The sequence below is a fragment of the Mustela nigripes genome, chromosome 2 (genome assembly GCF_022355385.1).
Source record: "Mustela nigripes isolate SB6536 chromosome 2, MUSNIG.SB6536, whole genome shotgun sequence".
Classification (NCBI taxonomy): Eukaryota; Metazoa; Chordata; class Mammalia; order Carnivora; family Mustelidae; genus Mustela; species Mustela nigripes.
The window spans coordinates 49,077,822-49,093,157 of NC_081558.1; the positions used below are offsets into that span (position 1 = coordinate 49,077,822).

Sequence of the window (15,336 nt, forward strand, 5' to 3'; positions counted from 1 at the left end):
ATAATAAAGAAGGAAAACACTGAGAAATGGATGCTGGGTGGGCAAAGAACCACCATAGAGATAGGAAGAAGGTCTTGTTCTGGTGCTAGAAGTGTTCTTGATTGCACTGAATGTCACATCCTCACTTCTTCTCCATTGTGAGTGCTGGACAGTCTATTGCTTTTTAACAGAAGTGGAAAAATACTGGACCCAACACTACATTAATTGTAGAGCAGTGTTTTTTCCCTCCATTTGGAAATGAATACATTAATAATTGCTCATATTAAAAATAGCTTTGTAAGAGGAAAAAACATGCAATTTATGTTCTAGGTCAATATTGGGGGATTTCTGAACTGTTTTTCATTTGTAAATAAGTAATTCGGTGAAGATTAAAATGGTTTGGCTCCAAATAAGTAAATAATTAATAATCATCTTGCTTTCTGGGTGACTTATTTAAGCATTAGCTCTAAAATTAAGTATGGAAAAAGGATAGTAGTGTGGAAAAGTGACTATGTTTTTTACATTCAAATTGAATCCTATTCTTAGGAGGACTAAGGTCCTAGACTCCCAAATGTGTTTTTTACTCTTATTTATTTATTTTTTTACAATGTAAGATAGCTTTTCCCAAACATCATGTTACGCCTTTATAAGTTTACATCAGTGTTTTTCTGAATGTGATGAATTGGTTTGTTCAGAAACATATTTTTAAATAATAATAATAATTTCAAAGAAGCTGAAGATCTGGGGACTCTTGCATTATGGATATGCATTAGACTTAGTGTCACCATTTTCTTATAACTTTGAATTAATAATTTGGAAAGAACTTTAACTAGTACTGTGAAGTTGTTCATTTCAACTCCATAGCTCAGTCAACCAAGTAACACATACCCCTGGTGGCATCAGGAAATGGAAGGTTTGCCTTTCAGGGCTGTCCTTGGTTCAGAGGCGCATAATTCACCCAGAATCACACACAAAGCAAAATTGTCAAGCCATGCTATTTTTACTTAATTGTCTTACATCATGTTTCCTTTCAAAATTGCTTTCCAATAGCAAGACTTATTGATTTTAATATTCTGTGAGAGGGGTTCAAATTTATTTGAAGATGGGTTCGATATTTGGAAATACAACAGTCATTCAGAACAGTAGCAGGTTTATTATGTGAGTATGGTGACCCATCATGTAGAGGTAGGAAAGGCAATAGCAAGATATGAGTATGGAGTGATAATAGTAATTTTCACATGCTATGATAAACTGCCCAAGAAGATGATTCTAGGGGCGCCTGGGTGGCTCAGTGGGTTAAGCCTCTGCCTTCGGCTCAGGTCATGATCTCAGGGTCCTGGGATCAAGCCCCATATCAGTCTCTCTGCTCAGCAGGGAGCCTGTTTCCCCCCCTGTCTCTGCCTCTCTGCCTGCTTGTGGTCTCTGTCAAATAAATAAATAAAATCTTTAAAAAAAAAAAAAAGATGATGATTCTTAAAAAAAAAAAAAAGTATGTTGATAATCTGCTCATTTGCACCAAATTGATGAAAGAGTTGTTTGAAGAGCCTTACCTTTGACGTTTACTCAAACACCCTGGCTAAATAAAATAGGAATGAATAGAATTGTGCTGTGTGTCTTTTAATCGTTCTTGAGTTTACCTAAGGTACGTCAGTGTATTGGACATGATTGTCTTTGTTCATGACATTGTATTAGTGCTGTAGCTCTAACGCGGACATACACCAAAGTCTTAAAGAGAAGAGACTCTTGGGGCGCCTGGGTGGCTCAGTGGGTTAAGCCGCTGCCTTCGGCTCAGGTCATTATCTTAGAGTCCTGGGATCGAGTCCCACATCGGGCTCTCTGCTCAGCAGGGTGCCTGCTTCCTCCTCTCTGCCTACTTGTGATCTCTCTCTCTGTCAAATAAATAAATAAAATCTTTAAAAAAAAAAAAAAAAGAGAGAAGAGACTCTTAAGTAGGGAGTAGGTAATAACGTACATTTAGTTCTATGTGTCTCAGTCCTTTTGCTTTTATTTTCTTTCTCTCTTTTTCACTGCCTTCTCCTGGCCACTTCTTTGCTTATTAGATCTCTCATTAGAAGGCAGATAGGGAAATAAAAAGGTAATGAAACTTAAATCTGCTAATTTTGCAACTTGTTAGCAGCTCCTATTAAATGTTCAGTGGAAGAAGAAGCTATCGTTATTAGCTAAAAGGAAGCTTAGGGATAATCTATGGAATTTATTTATCTGTTACTAATTCATTAATAATTGATCATTAAATTAAGCCAGCCAATTTATTGCACAACTAAATTATAGCAAATGTGTTTTCTTGCTCACAGTTAAAAATTTTTACTATAAAAGATACCAAGTATTATATATTTAATAAAACTCAAATTTAATAAAGCAAGGTCCGTGATCTCACAAAGCCAACCTTCTGTATTCTCTGAGATGTATAACAGTGCTAATAATGGCTACATCAAATCATCTTGGACAAAGCAAAAATAACCCTGTTGTTTCTGAGGTGCAAGACAGGAGTCTATCTATATATCTGCTAAACCTTGGCAAGAAAAGCAAAAGGAGAGATAGCATCTGAGAAAATTCAGAGGTGTTGGTATCTTGCAGGGCCCTGCTTGTGATAGCGTGACTCTAATTGGTTTAAATAACAGGTGATGTAAAGAAAATCTGAAGCCATTTCAGCCTTCTTTTATCATTAGAAGTGCTCTCCTGGATGCTCACTTCCAAACAGCTGGCTTTGTGATAGATCCAGGAACGCAGGTGCTGGGGGATGCTGGAGTGGAAGGAGCACCAGGGAAGGTTTGAGGTTAAAAATATAGACAAAATATATACATGAAAAAATGAAGTTGGGGTTTTGGCTAAAAGTAATTTTGTATGGACTTTTTGGATGGAGAGAAGGTAACAGCAATGAAGAAAGTTAGTATGAGAAATTAAATGTATCCTGAAAGAGAAATAAGGGAAAATGCAAAGGAAGAGAAGGTTTGCTGGGGAGCATACAGAGCATGAAGGCACACACTTGGCCTTGCTCAGATGAGCTGCTGTGACCTCCGATTCCAAACAGCTGTGTCTTCCAGAAATACCAGTAGAGCATTTCTCAAGCTTGGTTGGACTTTGCAATTACCTTGGGAATTTGAAAGTGTTCTGATGCTTCCATCCTACTCCAAGAGATACTTACTGAATTGGTCTAGGACTGAGCTTATACATTTGGTGACTCTACTGTACAGTCTTCTTAGCCAGCCGACCACGGCTCTGGAATATGAAGATGTCATTTAATGCCATCTTCTCTCATGGGGCTGCCTTCCCGTCTGCAGGCTCATTTTCTATATCCTGCCCATCATCCTCTCTCCTCTGCATACATAGTCTCAGCCACAACAGAAATCTAGATAAACTGATAAACTATCCTAACACTTCAGCTGTAGAAGCAACTCTTTATAGTAGTGTCTCCATAAGTGGAGGTTTCTATGTCAAATCGAGGATCTCCTCTCCTTGTTTTCAGCTTTGGACACTAAATGTGTAAGATATTAAAATTTGTAATAGGAAACAGTAGAATTACTATAGATATTTAACATTTTTAAGACACTCCTAGCATATATTTCAGAACATGTTGCTATCTTTTACAAATCATCCTGGCTCTGCTATATCTGTTCACAAACATGATGAAAATGGCCCATTTTATCTTTCAGATGCCTCTGCAATTATTACCATGAAAATGGGATTTATTTACTCAAACCCATTTCTTTTTTAAGGAAATGTCTGGAGCACAAGAGAGAAATGTTATTAAATAGGTCATTTAGAGATCCTGGGCCTTCTATATTTAGTACAGCTGCCTTAAACCCAACTACAGCAAGAGAAATCGAGAAGGCACTTTGGAAAGGCATGAGTACTTTTGACAACAACATATTCAGCCACAGTTACGCCTCACAGTGAGAGAAGATAAATATTTCACCCCCCTCCCCATATGATCTCTCGCTCTAAAGATTCATTCATTCATTCTCTTCTTTTTTTTTTTGTCTTTTTCAAATGGCAAGGAAAAGAGCAAAGAAGAGAGAGCAAAGCAGACACAGCCCGAGCCCTCACTAGGTTTAATGCCTTCCTTAGTGGTGATGACATGACATAAGCAGTGTCCATTCAGCGTGATAGACTAGGGCTGCAGGGTGCTGGGGCTGTAGTTCTCACGTTGGCAGTGCTGGCTTGTACTTGCTACTGTATGACCTTGGGCAAGTAACTGAGCTGCTTTCAGCCTCCGTTTTCTCATCTGTAAGATATAGATTTATTTGCCAAATTTACCTTCATGGATTCTATGTGTTGGGCCTGGTGCAAGGTGACAGAGGTGCAGAGACAGGAGGGAGCCTTTTTAATGGGGTGCATTTTTTACATAGCACCTAGTACAATAAACACTAGTGGCCATTGTTTTTATTATCACAGGACTATACTGGGTTCTGCAAGGGATTCAGAATGAGGGTGATCACAAATATATTCTGATTTATAAAACACATTTTTATTTTGCTTAATCAAATTTGTGGCATCACTTCCTAGAGCTCTGCAATTTGTCTTTGTTAGCAGCACCTGGGAATCTGGGTGTAAAAGCAGAGATGATAAATATTTAACACGATTCTGGACAGAATTATTCCAGGAGGATGTGATAGATATAAAATGAAGTGATTCAAGCTTCAGCAGGAGCATGGTCGGATGTACCTTGCACAAGGTCAGGTATCTTGTCTTTGCTATTTACTGCTATATTCTCAGGGATAAGTAATGCAAATAGTAGGAAATCAAGAATTAGTTGAATGACTAAATGAATTGAGGGAAGGATCTAAGTTGGCAAGATAAAGGAATAAAGACATGAGAGGAGGGGCCCCATCGAGGGAGAGGTAATAGGGAGGTGAAATCTCCAGAAACAGTGTGCTCTTGAGTGAGGGAGTGTGAGAGCTAGAAGCACTGGGGGTCATGCCAGAGGGCCAGGCAGTTGATTAAAAGCTTTAAAAGATGGTGCATTTCAGAAAAGTGTCAAGAGCTACGTAGGCACTGTCCTGTGACAGGTAGAGGTAATGTGGAATGTACAGGGGAAACAAAGGCAACTGAGGAACTTTCTGTTGAGAATGGAGTTCAAAGGCCCATGGAAGTCATCTAAGAGGTAGAAGGTAAAATTAAAGAAAAGTGTGACCCTGAAGCAAGGTGTTGAGAACAGTACTGTGGGCCAGGAAATGAGGTCGTAAGAGTAGAGGAAGGTGCAGCTGGCAGACATGGGCCTGGAAACATAATTTTTCTGTTTATTTTTTACAGGAGTATAGAGGACCAATGATTTGAACTTGGCAGGGGAGATCTGTGTCTTACCTCTTAGGAACAAAGGGCAGAGGAGTGGAGATGGGAAGTGAAAAAACCCAGACAGTAAAACTTTTAAGTAAGATGGACTCACAACTCGTACTAACTCATTAGCATCCTTGTAGAGAGGATACTTTAAGCATGATAATTAAGTGTTTCCTTCCGGTCTACTTAGGAGCCTAATCTTCATCAGCTGTTCACAGTCTGATCACATAAAATACCTCTTTGCATTCAACTATTGCCACATTCTTCAAGGTAATTGGAAGTGGCTTGGGTGCTGAGTCAAGGAATCCTAGCTAAGGAACTTCACACCGAGCTTTTGCTGCACCGAGCTGGCAAAAGTATTATCAGCTTAAACAAATGGAGGATTTATTCAGTTCTCATCTATTAGCTGCAGTGGCTTCACAGACATTAGAAATGCGTGGAAGAAAGGTTCCCAGTACTTCCTTATAAAACCTTAGCATCCCATTCAGCATATGAATGAGGTTTGCATATCTTTGGAGGATTTGTTATCCTGAAAGTAGAACCTTATTATTATTATTTTTTTAACTGATAAACTCTAGAGAGTGCAGGGATGTGGAAGCATAGGACAAGGTGTTAGGGAAGGAATGTGTTTTTAACAATCAAGTCAAGAACAGAAATGCTGGAAGCACCACAGATGGGATTTTAATGGAAGTTTCCTTCTAATTTAAGATCTTGCTGTCTGCACGATAAAGGTAATATTCAAGAAAGGTTGTGAAGGAAATAAAATGAATACCTCAGTATCAAAGTGGAAACTGAGGACAGTGTTCACCAAGAAAGACCTCCATGACCTGCCCTCTGCTCACGTGCTCTAGGTATAGTATGTGAAAACACAAAATGACACAGCAGTAGGGACGATTGTGTACATATTGTGTATTGGGTTTTTGAGGAATTACAGTGTCCTGTTTGTCTCTTATAAAATTTGAAATAATGTTACTTCCAGAGGAGGGATTGGTGTGATGAATAACTGTTTAAGTAATAAATAACAAGGAGGCTACACAATACTAGAAATGGAAACCACTCGGTTATTAAATGGAGAAGTTTCTTCTCCCTGGTGGTACTAAATCATGTGAAGTGATATCCACCAGTTTTATCCCCAAGTGAAAAGGCAACTCCACAAATTAAAAAAAATAAATAAATAAAAAATAAAAAAGCCACAAGGTAAGTATTATTGTGTTTATTACTGAAGTTGTCAGGCTTTTTCACATGATGGTATTTATCATGAGTACGAAAAAAAAAAGTAGAATTTTCTACTTCACCTTAGATTAAAGCATTGTACCTTTAAAATGTATGTATAACTTGACCACATTTTCTAAAAGGCAAATGCACGAAGATGGATTCTGCATAAACTCCGATGTAGTTTTGCAAACTGTGGTATGCATCCAGAGTACCAGGTGCTTGTTACAATTGTAGAAGCTCCCTTTTGGACTTCTAAATCAGATGCCTTACAGGTAAGGCCTAGTCCCTCTGGGAATCTGTTTCAGGTAGGAAGAGAACCAGACATTGAGAAAAACTGGATTTGGATCATGGTCATCTCGGGTTCCTGAGTGAGAGCTGTGTAGCCTTGAAACCCTAATTGGCAAAGCCTTGCTCTAGTTCTTGCCGGGTAGAATAAGGTAAACCCATCATCTATTCAGTTTCAATAGGTAGAATCTATTTGGGAGATTAATTTTTACATAAACTTATAGAAGAAGCCAATAAATTCCCAGTATTCCTTCTGCGCTTCCAGAAGAAAAAATGGCACCCAAAGGAGAAAAAACATTATTGTGCATGTCAACTAGGAATATCTATAGAAGGCAGGTATTAGCAGAAATTCATTTGTATTTCATACTTCACATTGGATTTAATAGCACAGATTATTAATGAGGAACATAAGGGACTACCTTTCTTCCCTGAACTCTCTGCTGCATTTGACATCACCAATGGTGGCTGCTTATATTAAAACTTGCCCACTCTTGACTTCCACGACTCAGAATTTTTCAGTCCCACTGCTGGCCCTGGACCACTTTTTGGCTGGTTTCTCTTTTTTTGGGTGGCACTCCTCTCCCAATGAACAAATGTTACTTCCTCAGGCTCAACACTTTCCTTAAATAGGATCAACTGTTAACAGGCCTGCATATCCCATCCTAAACTACCTTCGAAGTCTTGACCTCACCAAACTTAAAATTCTATACAATTTCCAGTTAAATACCTTGTTCTTATGTTAAACCATGGAATTAATCCACCTCTTCTAAATGTAGCATAGCTTCCCCGACTCCTCTTCTATCGTTTCCTTGGGTTTTTTTGTTTGTTTGTTTGTTTCTGTTTTTGTGGTTCCCCACCCCCACTGGGATTTAGATCTTCTACTTGTTCATTTCCACTAAATGTTAGAAAAATGGAAATATCTAATTATTTTCCTTGATTTCCCTCTCTTTCTTTCTCTCCTTTCAGTTTCCATCTCTTTCTCTCTTTTTTTGCATTCACTAAGTATTTAGCCATCCATTCATCCATTCATCCATCCATCCACCTATCAAATACCTATTGTCAGCTATGTGTCAAGCATTATGGTAATTTCCAGAGATGCAATAAGAGAGAGAGAGAGTATGGATCCATACTAGTATGTATGGAACATTAATGATTATAGGTTAGTGAAATAATTACACAAATATGTAATTGCAAACTTTGATCAACATCAGGAAGTTAATGTTCAAAATACTGTAAATTTATCTGGAGAACAGATCTCATAAGTGTGCAGGAAGAGATGGAGGAAGGTATCTCTAAGAAAGATAATTTCCTGCTGAAAGAACAGAGGGGACCAATGTGGCTAAAGCTGAGTGGGAGCAAGAAAAGAACATTCTAAAGTTTTGTTTATGTTTTTGTTCATGCCTTCTTTCATCAGCCAGCTAATAATATTTGAGTGAATGTTTGGTGCCTGATTATGCACTTAAAATAAGAGATTCAGTTGTAAGTAATACCTTCAACAGTTCAACAGATTTTTATCACTTATCTTGTAGATGCCAGCCACTGACAAGATATTGCATGTTGAGTTTCCATTCCTCAAGCATGCAGGTGTTGTTGCAAAGATATATGCCTTTTATCTAATGAAGATCTTCCAGTGCCTTCATTGTATAACCAATCCAAACTTTCTAAAAGAGACTTCTTGGGCTACACCAATCATACCATGTTTGATTACTCATTTTTCCTTAAGTTAATCAATTTATGGTCCTTCATGACACATATTAACTCAGTCTTTGTGCTTTGGTACATACTTGTCTTTTGGTGTATTTCCTTGCCCTAGAAACTTCTCCCTCCAGAGCACAGTGTACCAGAGTGAAAGAGCGAAAGCTGTGGCAACAGATTCAACTGAAATCCTAGGCCAGGCAGTGACTACTCATGAAACAGTGTGCTAGGGGCTCAACCTCTCTGACCTCTGACTCCATTTTTATCACCAGCTAAAAAGGAGAAGATAATAAACTTGCCAAGTTATTGTTCATGTTAAGTAGGAGTAAGTACAATATTTGACACGTAACGTATGTTCAGTGAATGATGCTTGGGAGGGGACAGATACAGGTTGAGGAGGCTACTAGAAAAATTTATAATAGCTGTGACTACTATTGTATTACCAAAAAACTTGGTACAAAACTCTTAACTATTGGGAAGCCTTAGATTTCACCATCCTGATTCTCCATTTTTGCAGGTTTAATTCCTCATGTCATGGAGCTCCAAGTAAGATAATTACTACCTAGTTCTATCAGTCCCTGCTCAAGGCAACAAGACTCCTTTAGATACCAGCTCAACAAGCCAGGAACAAAATTCTTAGACTATTCTTTCCTAGAGGAGAAAAAATAAGGTATTTTGTGATCTTGATATGAAAATTGGTTTTAAACAGTATTATCCAAATACTGCTCTAAAAGATTGACAATAACTATGCTTTTCTTTTTTCCCAACATCTATGGAATTTACCACTTATTTATCTCATAGTAACATTATCAGGTAGTGGAGGCATACAACATTACAGGTAGGAAGGCCTTTGGAGATCACAGGGCCATATCTTCATGTTGCAGATAAAATAAAAATGAAGCTCACAGATGTTAAACAAGTTGATCATAGTTTATGCAAATGCCATACATACTGTAATAGATGATTCCTAAAGTTGTGTTATCTGAGATATAGGTTATGAGAGATGTGTGTGCAGTTTTACTGGGGAGAACCCTTGGAAACACCTGTGAGCGAGTAGAGGGATCAGGAAGGCAAAAGAAGGCATTGAATTTCCATGTAGCCACAGCAAGTACCTCAAATGATCCCACTGTGGACTCTGGGCTAGGATGGCCCCTTAGAGTTGTCCTGCCTGGAGGTACATAAATAAATGTTTGGACGGGGGCAGATTTAGGAAAGCCATCACCTTCCAACACTCTCAGCACCTGCCAGAATGAGGAACTTGGTCTCAAGGGGTACCCAGGCAGCTCACCACAATATTTGCCATGTAGGACAAGGATAATTTCATAAAAATATCTCCTAGTAAATGTGGACAAAAATCCTTATATTTGATTCCTTCTTTATAGATTTTATTTATTTATTTGAAAGAGAGAGAATGAATACAAGGGAGCAGCAGGCTGGGGGGGGGGATGTGGGGGTGGGCAGTAGGCCCTGTGGAGCAGGGAGCCCAGTGCAGGGCTGGGAGTCCCCAATATGGGGCTCAATCCCAGGACCCTGGGTTCATGACCTGAGCCCAGTGGAGATGCTTAACTGACCCAGGCGTCCCTTATATTTGATTCTTTACTAAGTTTCTCATTACTGGGTGGTGTCTCAATTCCATATTTTATACAAAAGGCACTATTTGAAGATATTATATTCACCTGCAAAATATCATTCAAAGTTAGTTTGGGATGACCATAGAGTCTGTCCTAGCTAATTGACAGAAGAGGAGGAAAAGAAACTGTACTCAGTGATGATTCTTGAGGATGAAAACTTATAACTGAAAGCATCAGCAACTATTTAAATGAAGATTCTGAAGGTCTTTTCTGGGGCAGTACAATAAATATAGAGGTCACAAATATATGCCTAAAGGAAAGTAAGAAAATCATTTTAGTAACTATCTGATAATTGGATTAAAAAACTTTGTTTTTCAGATTCTTAATTCAGCAGATAATTATTGTGCTGCTGTCTGTCCCAGGTGATATTCCAGACCCTAGAGAAGAATGAGCAGCAAACAAAATAAAGCCTTGGCTCTTATGACCTCATCTCTTGCAGGTCATTCTGTTGTATTGTCTTAGGTCTTTCCCCCATGTTGTGGATTTCTGGAGGATACAGTAATGGGACATTTTTCTTTGTATCTCTAGTGACTTCTTGCCTGGCATATAAATGTTTGTAGAATGAAACAAGTAACAGACTATTCTACACACATAGACAAATACTTGAACTTCAAACTTCATACCTCTAAATATTTAATTATCCCCCAAATATTTCATCTTCAGCCAGATTTCAAAGATCTCATAAATCTTCCTGAGGTGGACTAGAAGGAAAGGAAACCCTGCCAGTTTTGAAAAATACATACAGGGAAAAAAAAAAAAAAAAAAGTATGATTTGCTAGTTACTGGAAAAAATCATCTTGGCTTTGATTTTGTTGTTGCTCTTGTTGTTATTTTCTTGGCATTATTATTCAGCCATCTACAGACTTTTCCTAGGAAGGTTACCCAGGTTGAAACATTGAATTCCTGATGCACTCTAGGATTTTTCTGAGGTTAGTGTTTAGAAAGACCTGAAAGCCGATTTGTGAATAATGATATGTCTCCCATTTAAACCTCTTTCATAGTGAGAAAATGTATCCTCTGTGTTTCATGAAACTATGGATTTGTTACAACCTTTAAAAAGTGACCTCCACAAAAATGGGCAAATTATTTAACAAAATGGTAAAGTACTTGGTAGCATACATGCATCACTTGGTGGGTTTGCTGAAGAATACATTTCCCTAAGCTTTATCCTCTGAAACTCTGATTACAACCCCTTGTAATTTAGTGTTTCTGGGCATTCAAAATTGTTTCACCTATTGGAAAGAACAAAGGTTTTGGAATCCAAAGTGAAATCTGTGTTCTGATTGTGATGCTTACTTCATGAGTTTGGGCAAACCCCTGAACTTATCCGTGTGCCTCAGTCTCCTTCAGTGTTTGAAGTGTTATTTCTTTTCTACCCTCAGAGGTTTAGTAATGTGCATTTAGAAAGTTAAATATGTGTGAAGGTGTGTTATAAACCTTAAAGGCTAGACCAGCGTCTTGTGAATGAAGTTTTGAAGAACTGGACATTATGCATTTTTCTGAGTCACTATCCTTAACACAGCTTTTGGAAAATTAGACAAAGTTCAGCTTTCCAAATGAGAGAATGCTTGGAGTCTCGCTGGTAATCCCTGTCCAACTCTTTCTCTTTGAAACCCTCCTGGCAATGATATCCCATGTCAGAGGACAGGAATACAAATGGTCAAATATTCACCATTTTAAAAGACAGTTAGCCCTAGCTCTACATAAAGGTTTTTATATTTTTTTAAAAGATTTTATTTATTTATTTGACAGACAGAGATTACAAGTAGACAGAGAGGCAATCAGAGAGAGGAGGAAGCAGGCTCCCTGCTCAGCAGAGAGCCTGATGTGGGGCTCGATCCCAGAACCCTGGGATCATGACCTGAGCCGAGGGCAGAGGCTTTAACCCACTGAGCCACCTAGGCACCCCTACATAAAGGTTTTAAAATTTTCTAATATTTTTAAAATAATAAGGTGAATGTTTTCCCAGGTCTGATTCTGTTTTATTTCCAAAGGATTTTAGAAATGCCTTGGAAACTTACCTCTTTCTGCTAGTCCTTTATCTTCAAAGGAATATACCTGATTAAAGAGGTAGACATATCCCTATACTCTTATAATTTAGAAGCTGAGAAGAGCAAAGAGTGAATTTTCTATAGAAAACATGTCTTTGCATTATTATCCTGTGATAATGTAATAGAGAATACTTGATGGCTAATTAATAGGAAACAATTAAATGTGTGTGTGTGTGTGTGTGTGTGTGTGTGCATGTAACATGTCTGTGATAGGCTTTGAGTGCAGAATATGTAATATATTATAATTTTTATTCCCTTAGAATAATAAAATTACACACTAAAATTGATGACAGAATATTATAATATCATCTTTACCAACCCTGTAAAAAGAGGAGATTGTCTCTCTTCTACATAATATATAATGATTGGAGATTGCTTTAAGATACTTATTCAAAATTGGAAAATAATAAATCTTTTGTGCCTACATTCTTATATATGCAGATTAGTGATATCAGTGCCCCTGCTTTCCTAAGAATACCTGAAATAGATGTGCCTGGGTGGTGCTGTGGGTTAAACTTCCAACTCTTGATTTTGGTTCAGGTCCTGATCTCAGGGTCATGAAACTGAGAACCTCAGTGGACTCCGTGCTCAGCGCTCAGTGTAGAGTCTGCTTAAGACTCTCTTATTCTCCCAGCTCCTCCCCACTCAAATGAATAAATAAATCTAATTTTAAAAATTCCTGAAAAAATCTATTCTCTATTACTGCAGAAATTTGCTAGGAAATATTTTTATATCTCAGGTTGAAAGGGCACATCTGAAGAATGTTTAAGGTTTGGTTGGTTTTGTGTGTGTTGTCCTCTCTGCTGGTTTGCTCTCATTAGAGACACAAGTGACCCAACTGACAGCTTTATAGACAGTGTTGGATATGCCAATATTAAACTTTGCTACATCAACAGATTTTAGGGTATTTGTGTAAGTGCAAGTATCTGTCTTTGGTATTTGATTCAGGCATCTCTGTAACCAGCCAAATGGAAAGATTTCTAGTAATTTATATAATCACATCATTTGGTTTTTGCATCTTGAGAAAGTGGTTCCTATCTTTAGGCAAACTGGTGTACCTCTGAGGTCGGCTTAACTGTTGCTGAAATCGAAAGAAAGGAGAAAATAAACAAAACGACAAAATGTCTTTCATAACAGAAGGCAGCTAATTTGAGGGAGGAATGAGGGATTATGATGGCCAGATTGAGAAAGGATGTGATGAACTACAAGTGAATTACAAATGGGCCACCAGTGACCCTGATAATGGGATTCAAGCAAATTATAATTTTGCTCCAATGGCAGATCGACTTAACTGTGTGCTGACTGACCTAATTCCCACTCAACTGGCAAACTGTAGAGCTGTTATTGTTTCCCTGTGGGTTCCTGGCTGTCTTCTTCAGCTTTATTACCTACAATTGATTTTTCCACTCTGGTTCAGATTCTTACTATTGACTTTTTAAATAGTAATGATTATCCAGTCCTAGAATCTGAAGAAAAAAATTACAAATCACTAACCCCATATTACTTTTTATTTATTTAAAAGACATTTCAATAATAATAAAGAAAGTTGTGAGAAAATAATAACCCAGGGTCCACTGTTCATGTTTTATGAACATGTTTTATGAGTTTTTCTCACCTACACACACATATATGCTAATTAGAAAAGTAATAAATATATGCACATTATGAAATCTTTAAAATTTCTGTAAGAAATTATCTGTAAGGTACAAATATTTTATGACAATATTTATATTTAGTATTTTAAATATTTTAAAATTACTAAATTCAAGAGATAATTATTGTTCATAAATTCACAGGGACACGAATAGTTGTAAGCATATAACAACGGGTGGTGTGACTGACACGGTAGCAACTTTACAGCCAAACCCCCAGAAATCCCAGATTATTTCCTTAGTATAAGTTTCTAGCAGTTCAGTTGTTAATTAAAAAATATGTATATGTATATGACTTCGGCTCAGGTCATGGTCTTAGGATCCTAGGATAGAGCTCTGAGTGGAGCTCTTGCTCCGTGGGGAGTCTGCTTCTCCCTCTCCCTCTGCCTTTCCACCCTACTTGTGCTCTCTCTCTCCCTCTCTTTCAAATAAATAAATAAACAGAATATTTTAAAAAATTAAAAAATTTTAAAAAAATGTACTTTTAAATATTTGATAAATATTTTCAAATCCCTACAGACAGTCCTTACCAACTTAGAATCTAAATAGTACAGCATTATCAATATTTTTCATCACTGGAAATTTCTTAGGTGGTTGAAGATACTGCCTTATTTAATGATACTTTGCTCTCTAGTAAAATTAAAAATTTTTATATGTTTATTTTTAGTTTGCTTCATTTTTCTTCTTTGAATTGCCTCTTCCCACATTTTATTCTATTTCTATTTTTTTAAATAAAAATACCTTTGCTTGTATGATTAGGTAAGTAATACATAATTGTTGTGAGGAAAGATCAAATAATATATATAAGATTAAGAGAAAAAATTATCAATATTTTGGTTTCTGGATAGAGGCACATGTAAATTTAATGCATTTTCCTGATTACTTTGGAAAGTAGAGAATCTTTTCAAATATGTATGACCATTTAAATGAGCTCTTCTATTAGTTGCCTATTCATACTTTCTATCTTCATTTCTATTGTGTTGTCTTTTCATATCAACTGTAAGCTTTCTTTGAATATTATAGTTACTGATTTGTCATGTGCATTACACATTTAAAATTGTTTTTCAAAGTACCTTTTTTCTATTCACATTATACTTGCAATTTTTGTCCTTAAATTAATGGTGTTTATGCTAGGCTATTAATTATGTGGTATTTTTAGCATTAGTTCTATAAATTGTGTTGTACATTGATCATTAAACATAATATGGTCACATAAGTTTTTAATTTCCCTGAAAAGGTTTAATCCTTCTGAGATTAATTATTGCACACAGATTGAGGAGAAACTTTATTTTTTTTTTCCAGCTCTTGAATTTCCTTCCTTAGTTAAAAGGTTTCTCTTACATATAAATAAATTTTTCTGATAATGTTCAGTGATTTTTTCTTCATTTCTGTGATTCATCTTTTACCCATTTATCTGTTTATTCATTTATTCACTCATTCTTTTATTTATTAATTTATTAAAAATTATCACTTGGGGATCTTTTCCGGTCAGACTATACGGTACCTACATAAAATCCACCTATGGAATAAATT

At 36.9% G+C, this 15,336-nt stretch overlaps 1 protein-coding gene across 2 annotated transcripts in view; it reads left to right on the forward strand.

The window, feature by feature from the left end:
- The window catches only part of GRM7 (glutamate metabotropic receptor 7), a 913,283-nt gene that overhangs the window by 346,764 nt on the left and 551,183 nt on the right, over positions 1–15,336 (forward strand). The gene's annotated exons all lie outside the window — the stretch shown is intronic.